At 46.2% G+C, this 25,737-nt stretch overlaps 1 long non-coding RNA gene, 5 other non-coding genes and 3 pseudogenes across 6 annotated transcripts in view; 3 read left to right on the forward strand and 6 right to left on the reverse strand.

The window, feature by feature from the left end:
* The window catches only part of LOC148670341 (uncharacterized), a 112,386-nt gene extending 97,227 nt beyond the window's left edge, over positions 1–15,159 (forward strand). Inside the window, exon 3 of the long non-coding RNA XR_015937015.1 lies at positions 15,045–15,159. This is a non-coding gene — a long non-coding RNA (uncharacterized LOC148670341). The remainder of the gene's footprint in view (positions 1–15,044) is intronic.
* On the reverse strand, positions 2,398–2,469 carry trnam-cau (transfer RNA methionine (anticodon CAU)). The gene has a single exon. It is a non-coding gene; the product is annotated as a tRNA-Met (tRNA).
* trnay-gua (transfer RNA tyrosine (anticodon GUA)) lies at positions 3,885–3,972 on the forward strand. The gene is given in 2 exon segments: positions 3,885–3,921; positions 3,937–3,972. It is a non-coding gene; the product is annotated as a tRNA-Tyr (tRNA).
* trnaa-cgc (transfer RNA alanine (anticodon CGC)) lies at positions 12,186–12,258 on the forward strand. The gene has a single exon. It is a non-coding gene; the product is annotated as a tRNA-Ala (tRNA).
* A 7,580-nt stretch (positions 15,160–22,739) lies between the features above and the next one.
* Positions 22,740–22,859, reverse strand: LOC148670351 (5S ribosomal RNA; annotated as a pseudogene).
* A 541-nt stretch (positions 22,860–23,400) lies between these two features.
* On the reverse strand, positions 23,401–23,520 carry LOC148670352 (5S ribosomal RNA; annotated as a pseudogene).
* Positions 23,521–24,061: 541 nt separating this feature from the next.
* LOC148670353 (5S ribosomal RNA) lies at positions 24,062–24,180 on the reverse strand. The gene has a single exon (XR_015938554.1). It is a non-coding gene; the product is annotated as a 5S ribosomal RNA (ribosomal RNA).
* A 537-nt stretch (positions 24,181–24,717) lies between these two features.
* On the reverse strand, positions 24,718–24,836 carry LOC148670354 (5S ribosomal RNA; annotated as a pseudogene).
* A 537-nt stretch (positions 24,837–25,373) lies between these two features.
* LOC148670355 (5S ribosomal RNA) lies at positions 25,374–25,492 on the reverse strand. Its single transcript, XR_015938459.1, has one exon. It is a non-coding gene; the product is annotated as a 5S ribosomal RNA (ribosomal RNA).
* Between the last annotated feature and the right edge of the window lie 245 nt (positions 25,493–25,737).

Raw genomic sequence — 25,737 nt, forward strand, 5'->3', positions numbered from 1 at the left:
GAGAAGGTGCTCCTGTTTTCACCATTATAAGAACTGTGATGCACCAGTAATATTTACTCTCATAAAAGTATTGTAATTGTATTGTTCTGTTCTGTAACAATCTTGAGTGACACAAACCTTCTGTTTTACTGCACTACACTTCTCCAGAGGCCAGTTCAGCACACAAGGATCCTCAGTCAAACAAACACTGCAATCGCTTGATAAACGCCATTTCTCATCCTTTCTCTTAGTGTCGGTGCTACTATTGTATGCAAAGGAGGCGACTTGACAATGAAATCTTAAAGAGAGTCTTCATGAAGGTGTGTGTCGGCAAGCTCTCCACCTGGCAATTGACTGGGCTTGTGAAGAAATCAATCTCATTCAACAACCATACAAATTGCACAGCTTAAGGCACATGAAGCGAAATCTGTGAGCTGATTGACACAAAACAATGTCACTTCACATTATCTGCAAAGTTGTTTTGCTTGTCTGACCACCTCTTCCTACTTTACAGTGAGCACATATATTTCAGTTTCTTTCCCCCATGTGGAGATGTATCCACTGCCAAAACTGCTGTCTGATTATTTAAATTATCTGTAAAACTGTTACATGACTTCATCTAATTGTAAATTTATAAGACGGTCTGTGAGACATTTGTGAGAGTAGCTGAATCCCAGGGCTGGTATGGAATCACACAGACAGGTCTTCTGTGTGATCTGAGTCCCACTGCTCAGAGCTACAGACTGGTCAAATGGTCACTATTGTAGACACGACCATCGGACCATCGGCTACAAATAATCAATATACCGATCATAGTGTCACTACTGGTGTTTATTACATAAATACTGTATATAAATAATAAGATAATTCCACACTCATAAAACATTTATAAACATTTTGGGAGGCTGACATACAGTAAAGAAAGTAATACTGAAGGGCTGGAAGTCCTGGAAAGCGTTAATAGATCCTTCTTGCTTTCGACCTGGAACAGAGCCCACAACTGCCAGATCAGTGACCCCTGAGCCCAGTTCACAGAGAGGAGAACCAGGAGCTCTTCTATGTCTCTAAGAGGGCTGGGAGGAAAGATAAAAGGGGGAAATGTGACATGAGTCCAGGCTGTTCTGTCTGATATTGTTCATGTAGCAGCACTGATTGTCTGAATATCTTCTGGTTCTGGATTGTGAGGATAGAGAGCAGTACGGAGTTGAGATCCTGTCTGAGTGTGAGTCTGAGCTGTGAATCTGACTGAGAAGAGAATAATGATTTTTTATTCTGCCTGAGAATTTTCCTGAGAATTTTTTTCTTTTCCAAGTGGTGTTACATCCCCTTCAGATACTCTGCACAGACTGCCAGAGAGAAGAGGAGAGAGAGATGGACAGATAAGAGCACACACAGCAAGAGACACCGACATCTTGATTTACTTTGAAGCAAGTGTTAATTTCTTTTCTGGAACAAGTTGTTTCTGAACTTCAAGAAATTCATACAACTTCTGAAAGATAAAATACAAATCTTGCTTCTCAGGACAGAAGAAATGCTTCCAAAAAATGCCAGTGATTTTTTTCTCCTTTTAACGAAAAGTGGAGAAAAACAACAGCAGTGCAACTCCGTCGGCTTGATTTAGCTTAATACAAGTATTCACTTCCTTTTCTGTAGATTACAGCCTGCGAAAGATGAAATGAAGTTCTTGGTTACTCTTGGTCAGTGCAGAAGAAATACTGCCAGCTGGCAGGAAAATGACAGTATTTTATTTTCTTTAACTACAAACATGTGAGTTGTGAAAAGCAACGGGAATGTGTCCCTGTGCAGCTGTTAAACAAAGGGCTGGTGGGTCAAACGTACTCAGGGACGTGCTTCAGATTGTGATGATGTAAACAAAATCTCCGCTAAAAATTGAAGGGATTTCTTCGCAAACCCTCTTGAATGTGGCAGGAAATCTTCGTGTTTTACTCGTGTGCAACTACAACAAGTAAACAAATAAGTACCTAAGTCAATGTCCAAGAAAACCATCTTCACGTGTGGAATTTTTCTTTAACTGGCTGTTGGGAGAATTCATTTATACACCAGTTGTATCCTTAGCAAAAATATTTTAAAATTAGAACACAGATTTGTTGGAGAACTTGACAATCCTTGACAATCATTATTAAATGAGCATTATACAAATGTGCGTTGATATTTTTAATATGTACCTTAATTGTAATATATATATACATAATTGCTTTGATATGGATGTTCATTTGAAGGAATTGAGGAAACTATGAAGGATCGCAGAACAACCAAAGATACATTTGGGCATCTGCTATTGGTAAAGATGAAAGAGTACCTTAAGTGTGAAGCTTTCATACACACGAGAGAAAAAAACAGTTTTAATGCACTTCATTAAACTGATGGTATGCTTATCAATCGTGCATAAAGTGTACATAGCAGAGGATGGTTTCGATCCATCGACCTCTGGGTTATGGGCCCAGCACGCTTCCGCTGCGCCACTCTGCTGACAGCTGTTATAATGTGATTCAACACAACTGCTCTATCTTTGCTTTCTAAAAGTGCGCCCGAGATGAAAAGTCTAAACGGTAAACGCAGACGTCACTTTGAGCACTTGGTCTTTTATAGCACAAATCATCACCCGCTGCTCTACATGGGCGTGTCTTCAATATCGTTGAGAACCAAACCTTCTGCTTTCCGAGGCAACTGATTCTTTCGTCGTTAATTCCCAAATCTTCAATGAGAATCAGTGAAACGAAAATCAAACACATGTACACACTCGCGTCCTAACCTGAAAGAAAAATCTACACCCACTTTATAATACTGAAAATGATTCAGGAAGTACAGCAAAGTTCTAAAACCAGCGAATACATCTGCATACAGTACATAAAATGTCAATTTTTCAAAAGTAAAATCTTCAGCTTTGAAAGATTACCATCCATATATTTTCGTTTTTCTCTTTTTTTACATAACACGCTTTCGAGAAACAAACTCTTTTAATTAAGGTTTCATTAGAAAATGTGTATCTTGGTTTGCCAAGTTAAAATCGGCACATCCCAGTGGGCAAAAGATGTAGAATATACGACTATTAAACGCATACCAGACGTGTAACTGTGCTCCGTAACTGGTCTAGAATGAAATTCTAATATACGTATATCGTTATACGTCAATTAGACATCTATGATTATATGTTTATTATACATAAATGGTTGTAGTTCTATTATACGGATAAATTTAGAAGACTACTATACATATATAGTTAAAGGTCTATTATACATCAAAGAAAGATTTTTATAGGTGTAGAAACTAGTAAATAAAGCCAATGATTTATTTTAGAAATTTATTCTTAAAATATACAATTATTCACACCTGAAAAATATGTAGTTCAAATTATACATTATATACAATATTGTAATCAACAAATGTCTAACCATCATAAAAAAACACAACTAGTAAACTTCAGTTACAAATTCTAGTAACATGGCAATATATATATATAGTAATGACAAACACAAACTAATTACATGAACACGCTAATATTTAACTCAAAACCACATTTCGAAACTTCTTTATTTCCACGAAAATATTATTAATGTAGCACAAACGCTACTTTCTAATAAAGACAGAAAGAAACTGTTTGTTTTGTGTCTCATGGTGATCCTCCTCTCGATACTAATGAAATGTTTAATATGATCCCTCGAGAAAAAAAAAGAGTCAATTTCCGCCTGGAATGATTGATGCCCCATCAAACATTTTGTAATATCCCTGGAAGTTTATACAGTAGAATCCTGGTTCGTGGCTTAAATTCAAGGTAAACAAGACTAAGGAAACGAGTTGGAAACTTGATGTCGAAGTGGGATTTAAATCACCCGGAACATTTCACTACATTGGGCAGTATGTGCTAGGGAGCATTGCTTGACATCCCTTCGATAGCTCAGTTGGTAGAGCGGAGGACTGTAGTGGAGTCATTAGGGAATCCTAAGGTCGCTGGTTCGATTCCGGCTCGAAGGAAGGTGCTTTTTGTGTACTTTAATCAAAGAGTTAAAAAAGCGAATCTGTTTCATTCAGACATTTATCAAAAGTTCAATAAACGACGAAGTAGAGGTTCCTGTTCCGAATTCAGCCCACGTCTGATTGTCTTGTTTTGGCCAAGATCCGATCTTTGAATTAAGGGACTACTCTGTCTGCTTTGTAATTCAAAAATACATACAAATGTCAAGTTTTTTGTAGATATAAAGGTGTTCTCTGTTTTCAAAGGATAGGTACTTAATTGGCATAATGATTTGGTATTGATTTTGTATCGTTGTATTATGAAGTTTGTGCTTTCTGTGTTTTTATCGTATTGTGAACTTATTTTTTAAACAAATGCTTACAAAGGCAAACACATCTGATATTTTAATAATTATTATTTTAATAATTTGATCAAATTGAGGCCCAGGATCCAAATCTTCAGTTCTGATTTTTTTAAGTGATATCTTTCCTTCCTGTCGTGGAAGTCACACGATGTGAGCAATTATTTTTTTTACGTTGCGATCCAAAGATCCTCAGGCGCACTGTAACCAAACCAGGATGGATTCTGCTCGGAGCCGGACTGAGCTCATTCTCACTCCCTGTGCTAAAAACAGAATTAGCTCTTCCCCGAACATCGTCTACAGCTGCTGGATGGTGCTCTGCGTCTTACTGCTCCGGCAATTACTTTGACGAAAGACAGATCACTTGTGCGCTTTTAAGCTTCTCGCAGCTACAGCTATAGCCCTGAAAAAAGCATTAGCTTTATCAGTTTTTATATTAATCTATTTTGAATCAAAGTTTGATATTTTTTTATTTTTTATTGCATTTTACATTACAATAATAATAATAATAATTATTATTATTATTATTATTGCGCACACTTATATAGCGCTGTTCTGGATACTCCACTCAATGCGCTTTACAGGTAATGGGGACTCCCCTCCACCACCACCATTCTCCTGAATGATCACAGAGGGCCTCGGTTTTACGTCTCAGCCGAAGGACGGCACCTGTTTACCGTTTAGGGTCCCCTTCATTGTACTGGGGTATTAGGACCCGCATGGACCGCAGGGTGTGCGCCCAGCGACAAAAAACAGACGTGTGTCGGGCTCGGCTGCGAGCAGGACAATGACATCACAGGGACAAAGCAAAGGAAATCAAAACGGTTCTATAAAAGACCTGTGTAAGCTGTTGGTTTGCAGTCTGGACTCTAAATCCTCCGATCCGATTTTAAATCTCTCTAATACCTGAGCTGCGGCTTCTACCGAGTATTTATTCGTATACTTATTATGTGTAAGTGTATAGATGAAACCTTTCATATATTGTTCAGTTTAAATCAAAATGCTTTACTAATACAAGAGAGAAGTATAGTATGAAGGATGTGACAAATCTATGATTTCTTGGAACAAAACGGTTTTTATTTGCATTCGAAATGAAGCGGAATTTAAGCGCGACACACAAACCCTTTGTCTTTTTTAGAGTTTTTAGAGTGAACAGACATAAATGTAGAAAACATGTTTTTTTAGCACTACAATAGCAGGGTCAGTGGCATAATGAATAACGCGTCAGGCCTCGCGTCAGAAAATTAGAGGTTCGACTGCCGTCTGGCTTGTTGCGTTTATACCACTTACGTTCTTTTATATAAATGAACTCCACCTGAAAGCTATAGAAAACACTTTGGGTAAGTTGTCTGCAGCCTCATGCGAATTTCGACAACTTACCCAAAACACTGTACTGTCTGGAGATCAGCTCCAGCTCTGAACTCAATTGCAATGAAAAACCATGCGTAACAAAACTGGAGAACAGCTGAACTTGTGTTCAGTTCGGTGATGAGGGATCAGAACTGTCCTTGTTGTAATTAGCACGAACTGCACAGGCTCTGAATCAGACCATGTCAATTAGTCTGATCAATGTAGGACACGTTAATGTAGAATTATTAAAAGGTTTATTAGTTAGTTAGTTAGTTCAGGTTTACCCACCTGAACTAATGTAGAATTATTACTTGGTCTGTCTCTTGTTTGTATATAAATGAATGTCTCTGACAACTTAATGTTAGTTTTACGATGTAGGTCAGGCGTTGACATATGCACGAGTATACTAAATGTCTCACTCCTGATTCAACTCATGTTCTATAGGAGATTGGCGATTCCTCCTGTTTCTCATACAACCATATCAGAACAGAAGCCCGTGTCACCCAGCTCTGATTCAAGATCGACTTGCATCTTTATCCCTTTTTTGTTCGTGATCATTATTTTCTTTAGTTATGATCAATATTGAACTTTTTCTAAATGAAATGACAATAATCAAACATGCAGGCAGATTTTTGAAAAGTATTCGGAATTGACAGGGTGCCCCTTTGGAACAATCGTCAGAAATTGTGAGAAAATGAAAGTTATGTAAGCTCTCACACAAAGCATTGAAGATTGGAATCTGAGTGTAAAAAAGCTACCCGTCTCCCAATGATAGGCAGGGATACACACCATGACTCGAATAGACTCAGCGAATTTTAACATCTATGATATTACGAGTGCTTTGCACGTGTCGAATTTCAAGAAGGAACTACTACAACAGTTGTGGACATAATTCAATACCACCGGCAAAGTCCAATTCCGGCAACATCTGAGAAAATAATGTTCACTCATGGAATTTGGTCTTTGAATGGCTGGCGGGAAAATTCATTTTTACTCCTGTTGCACCCTCAGCTGAAACATGTTAAAATAACAACGCAGATTTGTTGGAGAACCTGACAAGAATTATTGGGTTAGCACTGTATGTATTCTTGTATATTTACTTTAATTTTAATATAAATGTAAACATGCATGCTGTATAAGCTATTGTAATTTTAAAATATGTTAGCTGAGGATGCGAAGGGGGCTATTATACCTTGTGAAACATGCAAGGAACTGTAAAAAAGACTGGTATTTGAATAAAATTGGCGATCACAAGAAAACCACAATTTATGTGGTATTATCATCAATATCCTTCAAAATCTACGTTCAAATGAAGGATTTGAAGAAACTATGAAAAAAGCAACAGTAATAGCAGAGGATTTTGATTTTTGCTCTTCAAGTCAGCAGATCACCGTAGAGTTGCACCCCTACAAACAGCACAAAGGATGAATCCCACCACCTTCATTATTGCTGTGTTTGTGCCAGTGAAAGTAGCGTTTGTGTTATTGAAAGCATCTCGGAAGATGAAGGTGCAGTCTCTTCCACATGTCATGATATCATTAGATCTGACGACAAGAGCTGAAGCCCCCCCTAGTCCAAGCCAGCAATGTGAGGAAGATGGATATGGAGGAAGGTAGCGTGGCTGAGTGGTCTAAGGTACTGGATTTAGGCTCCAGTCTCTCTGGGGGCATGGGTTTGAATTCCACTGCTGCCAAATATTAATGTTTTAAGACCTGCAATACAATCAGTAAAAGCGCTTTTTGTTAGGCTGCGGGAAGTGTTTAGAGATAGACTTTCTAAAAGACAGGCTTAACATCAAGGCAGAAAAAATATTTTGTTTTCTCAACAGAAATTCTCTTTGGCACGTTCAGCTTTATGTAGGGAACAACATCTGCCGAGATCACTTTTGAGGCAGTGCACATGATAGTGTACCGGCAAGTACATTTAATATTGGCTGTGGTGGTGAGCTGCTTTTGTCTGTGAAACTTTTAATTCTTCACGCCGAATCATTGGCAGGGGTAAAGCTTATTAAATCTTTGAACATAGCGCTCCATCAGAAATACTTTGTTCGTGATCAAAAGAGATCAGAGGATTAACTTCATGGATTCACATAGCATACCTTACAGGAAAGATTTAAAAGGGGAATTGATTGTGCTTCCTGATGTTGTTCCTGTCGTTTCTTTGGATACAAAGGTGAATGTTCTTTGACGTTCTGCTAGACTATCCACTGGGTGGGCTTTATCAATCAGCTCGGAGAGGTCATCAGTGCTCTGTCTCTGGAAAATAATCAGCACTGTCGTTTTTCCCTGTGCTGTCTTTTAAAACATATAAGATCACGAGTTTACAGATTTCTCCAAATAACAACTATACATTTTAACCCAGCGGTTAGCATTCCTTCAATCCAATAGTTTTACTCCGGGTAAAAAGCAGCGAAATATATAGAGAGATTATATTCAAATATTTCAACGTTCTTATTGGATTACCTGTATGGAGATATCGCTCAGAATTCCTAATATGATTTTGAGTTCAGTTTTGCTTTACTACTTTCAGAGTCTTTTATTGACCTTGCTGAAGCAGAGAAGTGACATAATCACAAATGCGACTTACCTGTGCTGCTGTTTTTGGTTAATAATGATTATTGCGAGGAAAAAAAAACAGCTCCTTGCATTAAGAGCAAGAGCAACCAACACGCTCGCTTGTTGAGTTGGGTTTTTTTTCCGTGGTGCTCTTCCTCAGATGTAAAGTTATTTGGCGAGCAAGGACCTCTGAGAAGGAGCCTGAATCCATCAAGAACTCAGAAATTCTAATATCGCACTACTGTCTTGTGTACAGAGATCTGCTTCTTCCTTTTTGAGTGTTTTGGTGTTTAAGAGCACGCTTCCTACCTCGAATGTTAGTTTCAGGAGATGTGCTACCGGATAACAGATTATCTTGAAAAGTTTTGGGGATGCACTGGCCGGGATTAAAACCCGGCTCAATTATTTGGAAGTCACCTGTACTACCAACACACTTCTAAGAAGCACCCGCACATTTTAGCAATCCTCTCTCTCACCTACAAAGTTATGAAGACACAGACGACCAATGAAAACTAATTTGATTCACTCAAGGCTTCACTCTTCTGTTGTGATGTTGTTTTAATTAGTGTTAGCTGTGATGAGGTGTTGTTTCTGTCTCTTAAAGTTTAAGAGTCTGCTCCTTTCTTCCTGGTATAGAAAAAAACATGTTCCATCTTTGTTTACAAACACCACTGTAAATTATTTGTCCATCTCTAAAGCCTGTGTGTATTGACAAGGCAATTCAAAAACACATATTAAATAAGAACACGATCCTTCTTGTTACCATTCCCGTGGTTGGAGCGTTGTTTCGCCCTTTAACGTTCTTCTACAATATTTACAAACAGGGCTTTATCACTGGAGTTGTGTGCATCAGTCCATGAACATCAACTGTACTGCTGTTTTTCTATGCGTAATTTAATCGCAAGCACTTAAAAGATGCAAAAAGATTTCAAAGAAAACATAATTGAAAGACAGTCGAGTAAGGAGGAAGAAAAACGCTCTCCCCCGTTGAAGAATCAACCACCGTCGCCCATGTGACTGGATATAAAAATAAATTATTCATTTCAATTATTCATGAAGGGTGGATTGTGGTCAGTGAACATATGCACATCTTTAAGTCAGTTCCACCATCTGTGCCATAGGGGATGTAGTTCAGTGGTAAAGTGCATGCTTTTCATATATGAAGTTCTGAGTTCAATCCCTGGCATCACCAGATGTCTTATATTATTGTGCTCACATCGCAATCTTCTGTTGAGTGAGAACTCTTTGCTCGTGTTCATAGAGAGCCAGGTTTACACAATTAAATTCAGTCACACACGAAGTGCTACAGTGTTGCTCTGCTGTTTTAAATGTACCTCCAAAGCATTTTGTTCTGTTAACTACCAAATGATTTGAACTAATTTTACATCATATTCAGGAAATCCAGAGAAGGTCATCAGACTTTTAGTGGCTGTTGAAGAAAACACCTGTTGAATCTCACCAGGGATTTCTTGAGAGATCATTCAGCAAGCGAGTTAACAGGGGTTAACGTAGAGAGTGGCGGAGGTGGGATGTCAGGGCTTGACGTCACTGCTTTATGCAAAGAATGGAGGGGTGGTCGTCAGGGCTATATGACTGTGCTTCACGCAGAGAGTGGTGGGGGTGTGATGTCAGGGCCATACGACAGTGCTTTACACAGAGAGTGGCGGAGGTGGGATGTCAGGGCCTGACAACACAGCTTAACGCAGAGAGTGGATGGGTGGGTGTCAGGGCCATACAACACTTCTTTACGTAGAGAGTGGAGGGATTGGTGTCAGGACCATATGACACTGCTTTACACAGAGAGTGGCGGGGGTGGGATGTCAGGGCCTGACAACACAGCTTAACGCAGAGAGTGGAGGGGTGGGTGTCAGGGCCATATGACACTTCTTTACGTAGAGAATGGCGGGGGTGGGATGTCAGGGCTTGACGACACTGCTTTATTCAAAGAGTGGAGGGGTGGGTGTCAGGGCTATATGACAGTGCTTTCCGCAGAGAGTGGTGGGGGTGGGATGTCAGGGCCATATGACACTGCTTTACACAGAGAGTGGCGGGGTCGGGATGTCAGGGCCATATGACACTGCTTTACACAGAGAATGGAGGAGGTGGGATGTCAGGGCCTGACAACACAGCTTAACGCAGAGAGTGGAGGGGTGGGCGTCAGGGCCATACGACACTTCTTTATGCAGAGAGTGGTGGGGGTGGGATGTCAGGGCCTGACGATACTGCTTTTCGCAGAGAGCGGTGGAGGTGGGATGTCATGGTTATACGACAGTGCTTTCCATTGAGAGTGGTGGGGGTGGGATGTCATGGCCATAAGACACTGCTTTATGCAGAGAGTTGAGGGATTGATGTCAGGGCCATACGACAGTGCTCCACTCAGGCCTCTGCTTGAATTTGTACTCCTCCTCTCTCACTACCTCTACCTCTATGATATTTGCACTTTCTGGAGAGGCGATTTTCTCCACTTCAGTAGCCCGATTGCGAATATTCTTTTGTCCATATCTTCGCAACGGAAGCACAGAACGCCTTCAAACCAAATGCATTTTAAAGACCACGACATGTGGATATTTCCACAGCCTCTACATCAAAGTATCAGTGAGCTAATGATCTTTTTTTAAACCTCCGGTTTTTCATCGATGCGTAATTACGCACTAACTGGAACCCGGGGGACCGCTGTATACACAAGTTCACAACGCGACAAATACTGTTCAATACGGCTTCATGCGAAAAACTTGTATATGACCATAGGCAAAAGAATAGCGCAGTCTCCAATTACTCAGACTGTAAGCAGGGGAATAAAGCTTTGTCTGAATTCTGAAACCCTTCCTTTATGTCCTGTTTTCATTCAGGTAAGAGTCAACTATATTCACAATACTACTGACAGCAGGAATATTAAAATATTCTTTACTCAGCAGCTTATTAAAAACAGCTCCCATGATGTTCAAACCGATTTTTTACACAGAACACTGACACAGCTTTGCATTCTGAATCTCTTTTTCTCGTGCTTTTATTTAATGTGGCACAATGCACTGGGATAGGGGTATTCTGTTCACAAACCAATAGCATTTAAACCACAGCACCCACAATGCTGCAAGTAAGTGTTTTGCACACTAAGCAGAGAGCGATGTCTTCCTCGTTAGTATAGTGGCGAGTATCCCCACCTGTCACGCGGGAGACCGGGGTACATCAGGACGGCCACAACGCAAAGTACTGACCTCTATACGATCATGGCAAGTTACCGATACACACGTGGCAGGGCGGAAAAGGCTGTGCTCTCTTCGTGTGACATAATTCGGAAAAGTCCTGACGTTGCATTTCAACTGAGCCCCAGTATACATCTACCCTTCGACACTCTGAGTGACAACTCTCTTGCGTGTTTTCTCATATTTATGTAGTTTGCTTGCATGATGCCCGGAACAGCGGGGTTGTGTGCTCCCATATGGTCTAGCGGTTAGGATTCCTGGTTTTCTCCCAGGCGCCCCGGGTTGAAAACTCCATACTCCCGGTATGGGAATGTGTCAGTTTTGCCTCCTGCTTTCCAAAAGATCAGCACCGTGTACGAAGGAGCCGCATTAAAACCACTCGAACGTGCAAAACGCGCGAGAAGAGGAGGCGCTTGTTTCCAACAGAAGACTTCTCGCGTGTGAGACGAGCTGATCATCGCTGCAGGAGGTGGGAGGGTTACTCTGGTAGACAGGGCTGACCTTCGGCAATAGGATTTATACTCTCCAAGATGATATTTGCACTTTCTGGAGAGGCGATTTTCTCCACTTCAGTAGCCCGATTTCGTCGATTGCGTGGAGAGGGCTGTAGAATGTGGCGCCGCCTTTCCTGCTCCATCCATGACAGGCGTGCTGGTCTCTGGAGAGAGAGCACGGTCCATCAGCGCACTCCAATAAAGGCACTGGAAGCAGCTGAAACGCATTGGCGAAGCTCAGCACTGGGCCGCTGGGCACGTCTTACCACTGTTTCTGTAGTGTAGTGGTTATCACGTTCGCCTCGCATGCGAAAGGCCCTCGGTTCGAAACCGGGTGGAAACAGACCGGCTTCTTTTGTCGCATACAAATGGGTTGTACAACTTTTAACTAGCAAATGGAAGAGGGCTGAAGTAAGAGACAAGATGTAAATAGGGTTAACTTAAGTCAGTTCTGCCTGAAAATTAGACTTCTAAGCAACAGGGGTTTATGGCAGGAAAGGGGGTTAACTGATAAGGATTCCAGATGCGAGGGGGCATAATCTTAAACTGACCATTTGGCCAGGGTCTCTTAACTGGCCAAATACCACGACCCCCCCCCTTACCATAACACCGAATGACGTCTGAAGCAGCAAGGAAGGACTATATAACCTAAAAGTTTGTACCGGCACATCGAACAATACTTCGGTTTTGTTGTTTCTTGTGGGAAACAAGACTTCGGCTTTATTGTTCCTTGTGTCCGTCGTGGCAGTGAACAGGTCCTGGTTACAGGATCTCTAAAAAAGGAAATAAAGACTGAAATCAGATCCGACCCGCCATGCTGCCACGGTGACGGTGCACTGCCCAGTGAAAGTGGCAGCCTGTCCCTGGACTGTGGGTGGAAACTGGAGCACCTGGAGGAAACCCCCACAGACCAGGGAGAGAACATGCAAACTCCACACAGACAGCACCCACACCCCAGGTCCAGCACTGTGAAGCATGCCCGACGATGCGGAAGGGCTTTTACAAATGAGTGTGTAACTCACACTGGTGCCCAGGATGGCCTGCTACCGGAACGCAACCTAATTTTCTTAATACAGTTTGTTCGAAGCGGTTCGCAGGAGCTGGAGGTGAGGACTGAGCTGGGGTCCAGTGTGCGAGAGTGACTACTGATGTCGTGTGTGTGTGTGTGTGTGTGTGTGTGTGTGTGTGTGTGTGTGTGTCTGGATCATTGTGAGCGCCGTCAGGTTTGTGTATTTGTTTAAACAAGAGGACGTGTCTGTGCGGGTCTGACTCTGTGTGAGGGTGCAGCTCTAACTGTGCGCGCGCGGGCCTGTCTATCTCTCTACACTGCATGAGGGGCTAAATCTGCCTCCGAGAACCCGACTTTTCAGAAGAAAAATCTATGAAAAGGCACGACCTCTTCTCTTGCTCTCGACGTACAACACACTGGGGGATGAAGCTGGTGTCTTCAGCTGTAACCCTAGCTATTTATGCAAACAGCTCTTTTATGAAAAGCAGCTCTAGGCCTAGACAAGAGGAACAGATTAAACAAATCTTGGATTTATGGCTTATTCAAAGCAGACTGAGCGCTGCTATACTGTATGTAGGAGCCAGAGATGAAGAATGAGCTATTTAAGGAAATCAGGAGTGTGAGAGAGGGACTGTGTGTTTTTCCTCCCAAAAGAGAAGGCTTGTGGTTCTTTATGCTTTTCTGCACAGGCTGCCAACGAGAGTACGTGTTGGGTTCTTGGTTTGAATGCTCGAGTTGTCAGGCTTGCGTTTTTTGTTCCTGTTGGAGCCCATAATTGTGAACAAGGCGCTTGAGGACGTCTCTGTGCGGGTGTGCGTTTGTAATGACGTGTGTGTGCCTCTCTGTTTCAGTATAAAAAATGCATTTAAGAAATTCAGCCTTTTCATGTTCCTAATATTCTTTCCTTCTCGACAATAATAACTAAGGTGGCTGCTGGAAGAGGTGTTAATGGGGCCAGCAGGGGGTGCTCACCCTGCGGTCTGTGTGGGTCCTAATGCCCCAGTCTAGTGATGGGGACACTGGACTGTAAACTGGCGCCGTCCTTCGGATGAGACGTAAAACCGAGGTCCTGACTCTCTGTGGTCATTAAAAATCCCAGGGTGTTTCTCGAAAAGAGTAGGGGTTTTACCCCAGTGTCCTGGCCAAATTTCCCATTGACCCTTACCAATCATGACCTCCTAATAACCCCCATTTATGAATTGGCTTCATTACTCTGCTCTCCTCCCCACTGATAGCTGGTGTGTGGGGAGCGTTCTGGCGCACTATGGCTGCCGTCGCATCATCCAGGTGGATGCTGCACATTGGTGGTGGTGGAGGGGAGTCCCCATGTCCTGCAAAGCGTTTTGAGTGGAGTGTCCAGAAAAGCACTATATAAGTGTAAGCAATTATTATTCATTATAATGTAATAAGTCCATTATTTCTCACCCCTCCATTGCAAGGCATACACAACACAAACACCAGGAACAATTATCTCAGAAGCCAGTTAACCTCCCAGAAGAAATAAAAGGTGTTAAAAGTAAGTATCTCCTTTAGGTGAGGACAGACTGGATCAAACAAAAACAACATTTGAAGTGAATTGCAAATGTATTGAGTTGTGATGCAACTGTAACTTGAACCTAACATGACTGGGGCGTGCATTTTTGAAATTGCATTTTCACAGCTGAAATACAAAATGAAGCTGATCGCAGTCCAAACTCAAGGTATTGTTGTAAAACTAAATATTCAACATGTTTCTACCTGTCCCTTTTCAGCTCACTCAGAAGTCCACAGCTTGCAGCCTGGTGCCTCTCTGTCTCTCCCCCTCCACACTGCTGGTCCAGTGGAGGTGCTGTTTGATCCTGCAGGATCTGTCCAGTCTTGTATAGTCTTACTGAGCAGCGCAGGGCTCCCTGGCCCCAGGTACGAACAGTGAGTGTCAGTGCAGAACAGCTCTCTGACACTCCGCTCCCTCACTCCAGCTGATCAGGGCAACTACACAGTGAGGGACCTTAAGGGAAGCAGTATCAGCACTGTGATCGTCACTGTGGGTGGTGAGCAGGTCTACAGTAGGGTCACTAGAGGGCTCCATATTCTTGACAGAGTGTGTTCTTATATCATCCTCTGTCCTGATTGTCTTTCAGCTCACAGAGACACTGTCACCCTGCAGCCTGAAGCCTCTCTGTCTGTCCCTCTGTTCACTGGAGAGCCAGTTGAGGTGCTGTTTGATCCTGCAGGAGGTGGAAACTGGACCTCAGTGTGTTCTGTCCAGAGCAGCACAGCCAGCTGTGTCCCCCAGTACAGTTTTTTTTTTTATTTTTGATGATTAGCCATATGTTGACTACAATATTGTACATAATGTATAATTTGAACTCGATATTTTTCAGGAGTGAATGATTGTATATTTTCAGAATAAATTTCGAAACCAAATTATTGTCCCTCGATCTCTGTCTCTCTCTCGCCCTGCTGTCTGTCTGTCCCTGCCTCTCTGTCTCTCTCTTTCAGCCCCGTCTGTCAGTCTGTCTGTCCCTCGATCTCTGTCTCTCTCTCTCTCCTTCCTCTCTCTCTCTCGGTTTGTTTGTACCTCAATCTCAATCTTTCTCTTTGCCCGCTGTCTTTCTGTGCCTTCATCTTTGTCTCTCTCTCTCCTTCCTTTCTGTCTGTCTCTCTGTCTGTCCTGCGTTGTCCCAGCTGGGCCTGTCTCCCCGGCTCTCTGCCTTCAGCTCTGTTCGCCGATGTCCCGCCAGCCCGTCCCTCTCTCAGCCTGTCTCTTGACTTGCAGGAGGAGGAGGAGGTGGAGACAGCTCCTCCGGCAGGAGAGAGGAAGGAGGTCAGTGCTGGTCCCACCCTGCCTCCTGTCCTGTCTGTGGTGGAGTTTCGCCGTCTTGTCTGTCCCTGGGTCTCAGTGTCTCTCTCTCGTTCAGCCCTGTCTGTCAGTGTCTCTCTCCTCCTCCTCTCTGTCCTCAGTGTGTCTCTCTCCTCCTCCTCTCTGTCCTGTGGTGTCCAGTCAGTGTGTCTCTCTCCTCCTCCTCTCTGTCCTGTGGTGTCCAGTCAGTATGTCTCTCTCCTCCTCCTCTCTGTCCTGTGGTGTCCAGGCAGTGTGTCTCTCTCCTCCTCCTCTCTGTCCTGTGGTGTCCAGGCAGTGTGTCTCTCTACTCCTCCTCCTCTCTGTCCTGTGGTGTCCAGGGGGTCAGTATTAGTGGGCTACACCCAGGCTCACTCCCTGCGAGTGTGATCTCAGCAGAGTCTCTGTGCTCTTGGGACACTTGACTCACCTGTCTCTTCCTCTCCCTGTGCTGTCCCTCTCCTACCCCCTCTCTCCCTCCTCGGACTCCAGCTGGAGGAGGTCCAATCACCACCTCCTGTGAGATAGAAGAAAAAGAAGGTGGGTAATGCTCTGATCCTCTCTTTACTCCTGTCTAGTGTCCAGTCAGTGTCCAGTCAGTGTGTCTGTATGAACCCCTCTCTCTCTCAGTGCAGTGTTCATGTACTGGAGTGTCCAGTCAGTGTGTCTGTATGAACCCCTCTCTCTCTCAGTGCAGTGTTCATGTCCTGGAGTGTCCAGTCAGTGTGTCTGTATGAACCCCTCTCTCTCTCAGTGCAGTGTTCATGTCCTGGAGTGTCCAGTCAGTGTGTCTGTATGAACCCCTCTCTCTCAGTGCAGTGTTCATGTCCTGGAGTGTCTAGTCAGTGTGTCTGTATCAACCCCTCTCTCTCTCAGTGCAGTGTTCATGTACTGGAGTGTCCAGTCCGACTCTTAACGTGACTCTCCTGTCTCTGCTTCAGAAGCGCCGATGCGTCTTTTTGAAGTCCCTGAGCTGCGTGTCAGTGGAGACAGAAGATCAGGACGAGCCGATGGAGGCGGCGGAGACCGTAGCTCAGGAGAGGAAGAGCGAGGGAGAGGAGGAGCAGGCTGCCGGGAAGGACAAGAAGAGGAAGAGGAGGTGCAGGTGAGCAGACGGGGGCGCCGCCCGGTCGTGTCTGTGATTCAAGGAGGAGTCTCCTCTTGCTGTTTGATGTCATGGTGACGTCTGTGTCTGTGTCCCTCACACCTGCAATAACAATATTCTTTCCAGGTTCCTTTCCTGGTTCTGTGCCTGCTAAGATCTGGACTGGACTGGACTGGACTGAATTGGACTGAACCGGAGCTGAGGGACACCAGACGACTGGACTGCAACCTAGGGACACCAGACTGGACTGGACCGGAGCTGAGAGACACCAGACTGGACCGAAGCTGAGGGACCCCAGACTGTGCTGGACCGAAGCTGAGGGACCCCAGACTGGACTGGACAGGAGCTGAGGGACACCAGACTGTGCTGGACCGAAGCTGAGGGACCCCAGTCTATGCTGGACCGAAGCTGAGGGACCCCAGTCTGTGCTGGGCCGAAGCTGAGGGACCCCAGACTGTGCTGGACCGAAGCTGAGGGACCCCAGACTGTGCTGTTCTGAAGCTGAGGGACCCCAGACTGGACAGCACTGGAGCTGAGGGACACCAGACTGGACTGGACTGGAGCTGAGGGGCCCCAGACTGGACTAGACTGGAGCTGAGAGGCCCCAGACTGGACTGGACCAAAGCTGAGGGACCTCAGGCTGTGCTGTACCGAAGCTGAGGGACCCCAGACTGTGCTGGACCGAAGCTTAGGGACCCCAGTCTGGACCGAAGCTGAGGGACCCCAGTCTGTGCTGGACCGAAGCTGAGGGACCCCAGACTGGACCGAAGCTGAGGGACCCCAGTCTGTGCTGGACCGAAGCTGAGGGACCTCAGACTGGACCGAAGCTGAGGGACCCCAGTCTGTGCTGGACCGAAGCTGAGGGACCCCAGACTGTGCTGGACCGATGCTGAGGGACCCCAGTCTGGACTGAAGCTGAGGGACCCCAGACTGCACTGGACTGAAGCTGATGGGCCCCAGACTGGACTGAAGCTGAGGGGCCCCAGACTGGTCTGGACTGAAGCTGAGGGGCCCCAGACTGGACTGATGACCTTTTGTTAAGCATCAATACATTTTTTTAAAAAAAAATCTGTTTAGCTTTTGGTTTTTTCCCTCCCCCCCCCCCCTAAGGTTGCTGCTGGGAGAGGTGTGAGTGGGGCCAGCAGGGGGCGCTCTCACCCTGCAGTCTGTGTGGGTCCTGATGCCCCAGTATAGTGACGGGGGACACTGGACTGTAAACAGGCGCCGTCCTTCGGATGAGACGTAAAACCGAGGTCCTGACTCTCTGTGCTCGTTAACAATCCCGGGGTGTTTCTGGAGAAGAGTAGGGGTGTTACCCCAGTGTCCTGGCCTGATTCCCCCCCTGGTCTTGACCCATCATGGCCTCCTTATCACCCCCCTCTCTGAACTGGCTCCATCCCTCTGCTCTCCTCCCCACTGAGAGCTGCTGTGTGCTGAGCGGACTGGAGCATCATCCAGGTAGGGGCTGCACACTGGGGGGGCTGGAGGGGATCCCCCTGACCTGGGAGGAGCTCTGAGTGGAGAGTCCAGACTTATTAATTATTATTATTATTCGTGCTGCACTGGTCTTCAGTCCTGGCAGTGAGAGGGGGACTCTGTGATCAGTACAGATACTCATGACTGTCTAATAATACACGATACAAATGGAAAACAGGGTAGCGCTGTAGTCCCTTCGAAACGTTTTGAACTGCCAGAAGAAGTTTTCACAACCCGGACTCGTGAAGGTACAGGTCTTCTCCCTTCGTCCGGAGTAAGGTGAGAGGTCACCCCCTCGGGGCGCAGTATCCCCGATGCACCCCCCCACCACCACCCAAAACGATACACACTTCTGTGACGATTGGGAGACCCCGGTTCGACCAGCCCCTGCGGTGGAGGAAACGACCCGCTGGAGAGAACACGCAGACTCCACACAGAAGGGTCACCTCGGCATTTATTCCAACAGCAAAACAACACCAGAGAGAAACGGTCTCCGAAAGATAAGCGCACACCGGGAAAAACACGACGGGGTCATTACAAATGGGAATAGGAGTTCTTTTTTTCTTTTCCGGACGTCAGTTGTATCGTGTCCTGGTGATTTCTCCCGTTTCGAACGGAGTTTAATGTCGCGTTTCTACTTTATTAGAGAGAGGCACTGAACTTTGGGGAACGTGACATCCACCCAGTATTACTAGTAGGTTGATAAATATAAATGTTCTTTTTCCCCCCGTATGATACCTCGCGAAATATAATGATGGCCAACTCCTTAAGTCAAAATTTAAACCCTTCTCACGCTACAAGACAGTCCGTCAACATCGCCGCGGCCCGAAGCGCGACCTTCGGTATGACGTTGGCGGAAAAGGGGGTAGGGTAAGTACGTCACAGCCGGGGGAAGCCCCTATCACGTGAGAGGGGTGCGGCGGGCGACGAGCCCCCGGGGGCGAAGAGAAGTTGATTTGCGTGGGGTGTGGAAACACTACACGACCGGGCAAGCGAGCCGTTTTTTTTTTGTTTTGTTTTTTCCAGAACATCAGAACAACCGCAGAGATGACCATCGATCCACCTCCGGACGTTTCCTTTTTTGTCCTCTTTGACCTCCAAAATAAAATAAAAAACTGGGATCCATCATGCCGTTGCCAAATTAAAACGTCAACCACTTTTCGGGCTTTCGTGCTGTCCATGATGAAACCGTCATGGTTGTGTAAGCATACGTTACGTCACAGACCGGCGGCGCTCGGACGTGAGGAGTGTCGTTACGTTTTTGAAATGGCACGTCAGACAAGATCTCTGACAAGATCTCCGAAAAACCCAAACCTGTAAGATTCAATTTCAATTCAGTTTTTTTATATAGCGCCTTTCACAACAAGAATGCCCCAAGGCCCCGAACAAAGGAGTTGTTCCACACCCCCACCACCCTCTGTGTACAGTAGAGCCCCCTGTACTGACTGGAGGAGCTCACCCAGCTGTGTCTGGAGAGAAGCCGGGGTATCGGCTTCAACCACAGGGCTGGGCGGCTTGTTCCCCACCCCCACCCCCTTCTGTGTACAGAAGAGCCTCCTGTCCTGACTCCAGTAGGAAATGTCACCTGGAGGCAACACACCGGCTTCTTTTAACAGATCACCTCGGGAATCGGGAACAATGGAGCTGTGTGCGGCCGTCTGTACGGAGGGGTTCAGCGCGGGGGGGCTCCGGGCTCGGGTCTGGACCCGGGGGGGGGGCTGTCTGTGTGGAGTCTGCATGTTCTCCCTGTGTTCTCCGGGTCCAAAGACAGGCTTTTGGGCTAATTGGCTTCTGGGAAAACTGGCCCTGGTGTGTGTGTGTCCTGTGATGGAGTGCTGTCCTGTCCAGGGTGTGTGAGTGAGTGTGTGTTTGTCATGTGATGGACTGGTTCCTGTCCAGGGTGTGTGAGTGTGTGTGTCTGAGTGTCCTGTGAGGGACTGGTGTCCTATCCAGGTTGTGTGTGTGTGTCCTGTGAGGGACTGGTGTCCTGTTCAGGGTGTGTGAGTGTGTGTGTGTGTCCTGTGAGTGACTGGTGTCCTGTCCAGGGTGTGTGAGTGAGTGTGTGTGTGTCCTGTGATGGACTGGTGTCCTGTCCAGGGTGTGTGAGTGTGTGTGTCTGTGTGTCCTGTGATGGACAGATGGTACCAAGCCTGGACACCCATGAGACACTGGCTTCCTCAGAAGACTCTCACGGAGGGCACACTGTCCCTAACCCGGGTCCAGAAGAAACTACAGTGATCTATAATTCCTGCGCCTCGGAAGGGTTTATGACGTCTATGTCCGGCACCCGCGACCGTGGACCGGCGGTTTGGCGTCGCGCTCCGCAGCTCGAGCTTCGGTGCGAGGCAGGGCGGGAGGGAGTCGATGTGGCCTTGGCGCCATCTTTGCTGGTGAGTCAGTTGTGACCGTTGCGGTACAATAAACCATCAATAAACCTTTTCCCACCCCGTCCAGTATTTCTGTCGCGGCCCACGTCCCTTACAATCGAAAAAATATAAAAAACAGTAGCCCTTCGCAACATTACACGCCATTTTTTTATTTTAAACGTCCGCTAGATACGCAGGTGGCTCGATACCTGTCTTATCCTCGCCGGAGTCTTTATACCGGCAAGTGAATTTTATTTGGGGTCCCTGAGAATTGTGACAGAAATGTCAGTGAACCACAATAAAAAACGAAACTTTTTTTTTAAAGGCGGTGAATGGATTTTCTGAGTAACCGTATAGCGACTAACGTAAGGAAAAAAAAGTTGTCTTTCCCTACGAAGACGTTTTGGTACAGGACTTTCTTTAAATATCAGTTGTGCATAGCGTTTTACAAAAAGTTGATGATGATCTTGGAGATAATTGCAAAGGAAAATTGAGATAACTACCAAAACATTACGTGTGAAACGACAGGACAGAACTGTCACGGACGTCCAAAGGGACTAACCGTGGGGAGCAGGAGAGCAGAAAAAGACCCATATGCGTAGCGGCGAGACGGGAAAAAGGCCCGGGCTCATAGTGCAAAGAGTTCAGGAATGCCGAATAGAAACCTATGCCCTCAGGGAGCGGACGTGGGGCGCCCTGGTGCTAGGCGGGTCTCAGGACATCCAAACATCAATGCTGAGCGAGGACAGAGTGCAAGACCCGGAAATATATAGCCCAAGGGAAAGAGAGGGACAGGAAGGACAGCAGACCGGAAACTAGGGACAGGACAGAGAAGGAGCGCCCCCTGGCTGCAGAGGGCGTGACAAGAACTTTGAACCCACAAAGAAACAAAGGTATGAAATATTGCCTCGTTATGGGGGGTTGATAATTGTAGTAAGTGTTCCTAATTTTCGTAAAGAAATGTATATTATGGGAGTCACACGTGAGATTTAGTGTATATACGTTTCATATTGTGCATATATACGGGGTTAAAAAGTGGAATGAGTATGATTATAAACTCGTGTGTCCTATAATCAGATAATTTTTGAACAAGCTTTGATTAGACAGGTGAAAAACAACATCAGATCCTTTTTTTAAATATATTCTCACGTCTGAATATCAGCTTCTCCCCTCTGGCCAACATTTCAGGGCTCCCAGGTGTAGATCCCAAATTGAAACAAATATTAATTTGTTACCCAGTTAAACAGTTAATAGAAGTGAGTGACCAGGGTAAATAAAGGTGGGTCAGTGTAAACTGTTTATTCTGGACCAGACTTCGTCATGTGTGATATGTCATGACTTCTTATATTAAGTTTTATCTTTATATTTAGTTCTACATGTGTAATAGATGCGATGTGTGTCCATAAAAAGGTTTCTCCAGGGGAAAATCAAGTTGGTTTTAAAACCGTGTTTCCTTTTTAGGGTACGTTTGCATTCCAAGTGTGGGGTTTTTGCCTTTTTATCATATTTTGGATGTGAATCCGTGGTATTTTTGCTGAGACAAGTTGCCTTTCTTATACGCGGAGGGATCTGCTCGTGAGATGTCCGCTTGGGCCATTTCTGAGCTCAGTATAAGGTGTAGAAAGCATGACTGTCATCATAACCCGCCTCTCACCCAGGTGTGGAATAATGTTGTGACTATTGCTTCAGCAATAACATGCTGATTGCATGTTTCTAGATGGGTATAACAGAGTTCTTATTGCTTTGACATCTGAGCTCTGTGGAAAACGATCTCAATACAATTCTGAAAAACGCGACTCTCCGAACGCCAGCCGAACAAGTCTCCACAGCCGAAGCGCTGTGTCTCTTTTCAGCTGGCGATAAACCTTTCCTCGATCCTTTGCGGACTTGTAAAACTGTTCATGATCAGAATAAAAAACGCTCACGCTAATACACAAGCACCCGTGTCTGGCCAAAGCTGACAAATAAACAGACGGACAAGCCGCACTGCACGTGTGAACAGGGGAATGAGCGAGCGAGCGGGGATAGGGCGCCTCCTGCGCTTAAAAGCTTACAGCACCTGGTATTCCCAGGCGGTCTCCCATCCAAGTACTAACCAGGCCCATCCCTGTTTAGCTTCCGAGATCAGACGAGATCAGGCGTGCTCAAGGGGGGTGTGGCCGTAAGCGAGAGCAAGGCTCGCTGGCACCCTTCTTATTGAGAGGACAGCTCCGTCACCTCTTTTACGACGCTGCTTTTTTTCCCTTGCGTTTTTCTCTTCTTCCCACGTTCTCTCTCTTCACTGCCTTCGTCCCCACTCTATTTCATTTCAGCTTTTCACTCTTGCTTTCTTCCAATGAGGACGGAGCTGCGGGAGAAAGGGCGCTATAGAGGATCGCTGTGGAGAGCTGCTGCTGTGCTTTGACATCTGAGCTCTGTGGAAAACGATCTCAATACAATTCTGAAAAACGCGACTCTCCGAACGCCAGCCGAACAAGTCTCCACAGCCGAAGCGCTGTGTCTCTTTTCAGCTGGCGATAAACCTTTCCTCGATCCTTTGCGGACTTGTAAAACTGTTCATGACCAGAATAAAAAACGCTCACGCTAATACACAAGCACCCGTGTCTCGCCAAAGCTGACAAATAAACAGACGGACAAGCCGCACTGCACGTGTGAACAGGGGAATGAGCGAGCGAGCGAGCGGGGATAGGGCGCCTCCTGCGCTTAAAAGCTTACAGCACCTGGTATTCCCAGGTGGTCTCCCATCCAAGTACTAACCAGGCCCATCCCTGTTTAGCTTCCGAGATCAGACGAGATCAGGCGTGCTCAAGGGGGGTGTGGCCGTAAGCGAGAGCAAGGCTCGCTGGCACCCTTCTTATTGAGAGGACAGCTCCGTCACCTCTTTTACGACGCTGCTTTTTTTCCCTTGCGTTTTTCTCTTCTTCCCACGTTCTCTCTCTTCACTGCCTTCGTCCCCACTCTATTTCATTTCAGCTTTTCACTCTTGCTTTCTTCCAATGAGGACGGAGCTGCGGGAGAAAGGGCGCTATAGAGGATCGCTGTGGAGAGCTGCTGCTGTGCTTTGACATCTGAGCTCTGTGGAAAACGATCTCAATACAATTCTGAAAAACGCGACTCTCCGAACGCCAGCCGAACAAGTCTCCACAGCCGAAGCGCTGTGTCTCTTTTCAGCTGGCGATAAACCTTTCCTCGATCCTTTGCGGACTTGTAAAACTGTTCATGACCAGAATAAAAAACGCTCACGCTAATACACAAGCACCCGTGTCTCGCCAAAGCTGACAAATAAACAGACGGACAAGCCGCACTGCACGTGTGAACAGGGGAATGAGCGAGCGAGCGAGCGGGGATAGGGCGCCTCCTGCGCTTAAAAGCTTACAGCACCTGGTATTCCCAGGTGGTCTCCCATCCAAGTACTAACCAGGCCCATCCCTGTTTAGCTTCCGAGACCAGACGAGATCAGGCGTGCTCAAGGGGGTGTGGCCGTAAGCGAGAGCAAGGCTCGCTGGCACCCTTCTTATTGAGAGGACAGCTCCGTCACCTCTTTTACGACGCTGCTTTTTTTCCCTTGCGTTTTTCTCTTCTTCCCACGTTCTCTCTCTTCACTGCCTTCGTCCCCGCTCTATTTCACTTCAGCCTTTCACTCTTGCTTCCTTCCAATGAGGACGGAGCTGCGGGAGAAAGGGCGCTATAGAGGATCGCTGTGGAGAGCTGCTGCTGTGCTTTGACATCTGAGCTCTGTGGAAAACGATCTCAATACAATTCTGAAAAACGCGACTCTCCGAACGCCAGCCGAACAAGTCTCCACAGCCGAAGCGCTGTGTCTCTTTTCAGCTGGCGATAAACCTTTCCTCAATCCTTTCCGGACTTGTAAAACTGTTCATGATCAGAATAAAAAACGCTCACGCTAATACACAAGCACCCGTGTCTCGCCAAAGCTGACAAATAAACAGACGGACAAGCCGCACTGCACGTGTGAACAGGGGAATGAGCGAGCGAGCGGGGATAGGGCGCCTCCTGCGCTTAAAAGCGTACAGCACCTGGTATTCCCAGGCGGTCTCCCATCCAAGTACTAACCAGGCCCATTCCTGTTTAGCTTCCGAGATCAGACGAGATCAGGCGTGCTCAAGGGGGTGTGGCCGTAAGCGAGAGCAAGGCTCGCTGGCACCCTTCTTATTGAGAGGACAGCTCCGTCACCTCTTTTACGACGCTGCTTTTTTTCCCTTGCGTTTTTCTCTTCTTCCCACGTTCTCTCTCTTCACTGCCTTCGTCCCCGCTCTATTTCACTTCAGCCTTTCACTCTTGCTTCCTTCCAATGAGGACGGAGCTGCGGGAGAAAGGGCGCTATAGAGGATCGCTGTGGAGAGCTGCTGCTGTGCTTTGACATCTGAGCTCTGTGGAAAACGATCTCAATACAATTCTGAAAAACGCGACTCTCCGAACGCCAGCCGAACAAGTCTCCACAGCCGAAGCGCTGTGTCTCTTTTCAGCTGGCGATAAACCTTTCCTCGATCCTTTGCGGACTTGTAAAACTGTTCCTGATCAGAATAAAAAACGCTCACGCTAATACACAAGCACCCGTGTCTCGCCAAAGCTGACAAATAAACAGACGGACAAGCCGCACTGCACGTGTGAACAGAGGAATGAGCGAGCGAGCGGGGATAGAGCGCCTCCTGCGCTTAAAAGCTTACAGCACCTGGTATTCCCAGGCGGTCTCCCATCCAAGTACTAACCAGGCCCATCCCTGTTTAGCTTCCGAGATCAGACGAGATCAGGCGTGCTCAAGGGGGTGTGGCCGCAAGCGAGAGCAAGGCTCGCTGGCACCCTTCTTATTGAGAGGACAGCTCCGTCACCTCTTTTACGACGCTACTTTTTTTCCCTTGCGTTTTTCTCTTCTTCCCACGTTCTCTCTCTTCACTGCCTTCGTCCCCGCTCTATTTCACTTCAGCCTTTCACTCTTGCTTCCTTCCAATGAGGACGGAGCTGCGGGAGAAAGGGCGCTATAGAGGATCGCTGTGGAGAGCTGCTGCTGTGCTTTGACATCTGAG

Source organism: Lepisosteus platostomus, chromosome 5 (assembly GCF_059453375.1).
Source record: "Lepisosteus platostomus isolate fLepPlt1 chromosome 5, fLepPlt1.hap1, whole genome shotgun sequence".
Taxonomy (NCBI): domain Eukaryota; kingdom Metazoa; phylum Chordata; class Actinopteri; order Semionotiformes; family Lepisosteidae; genus Lepisosteus; species Lepisosteus platostomus.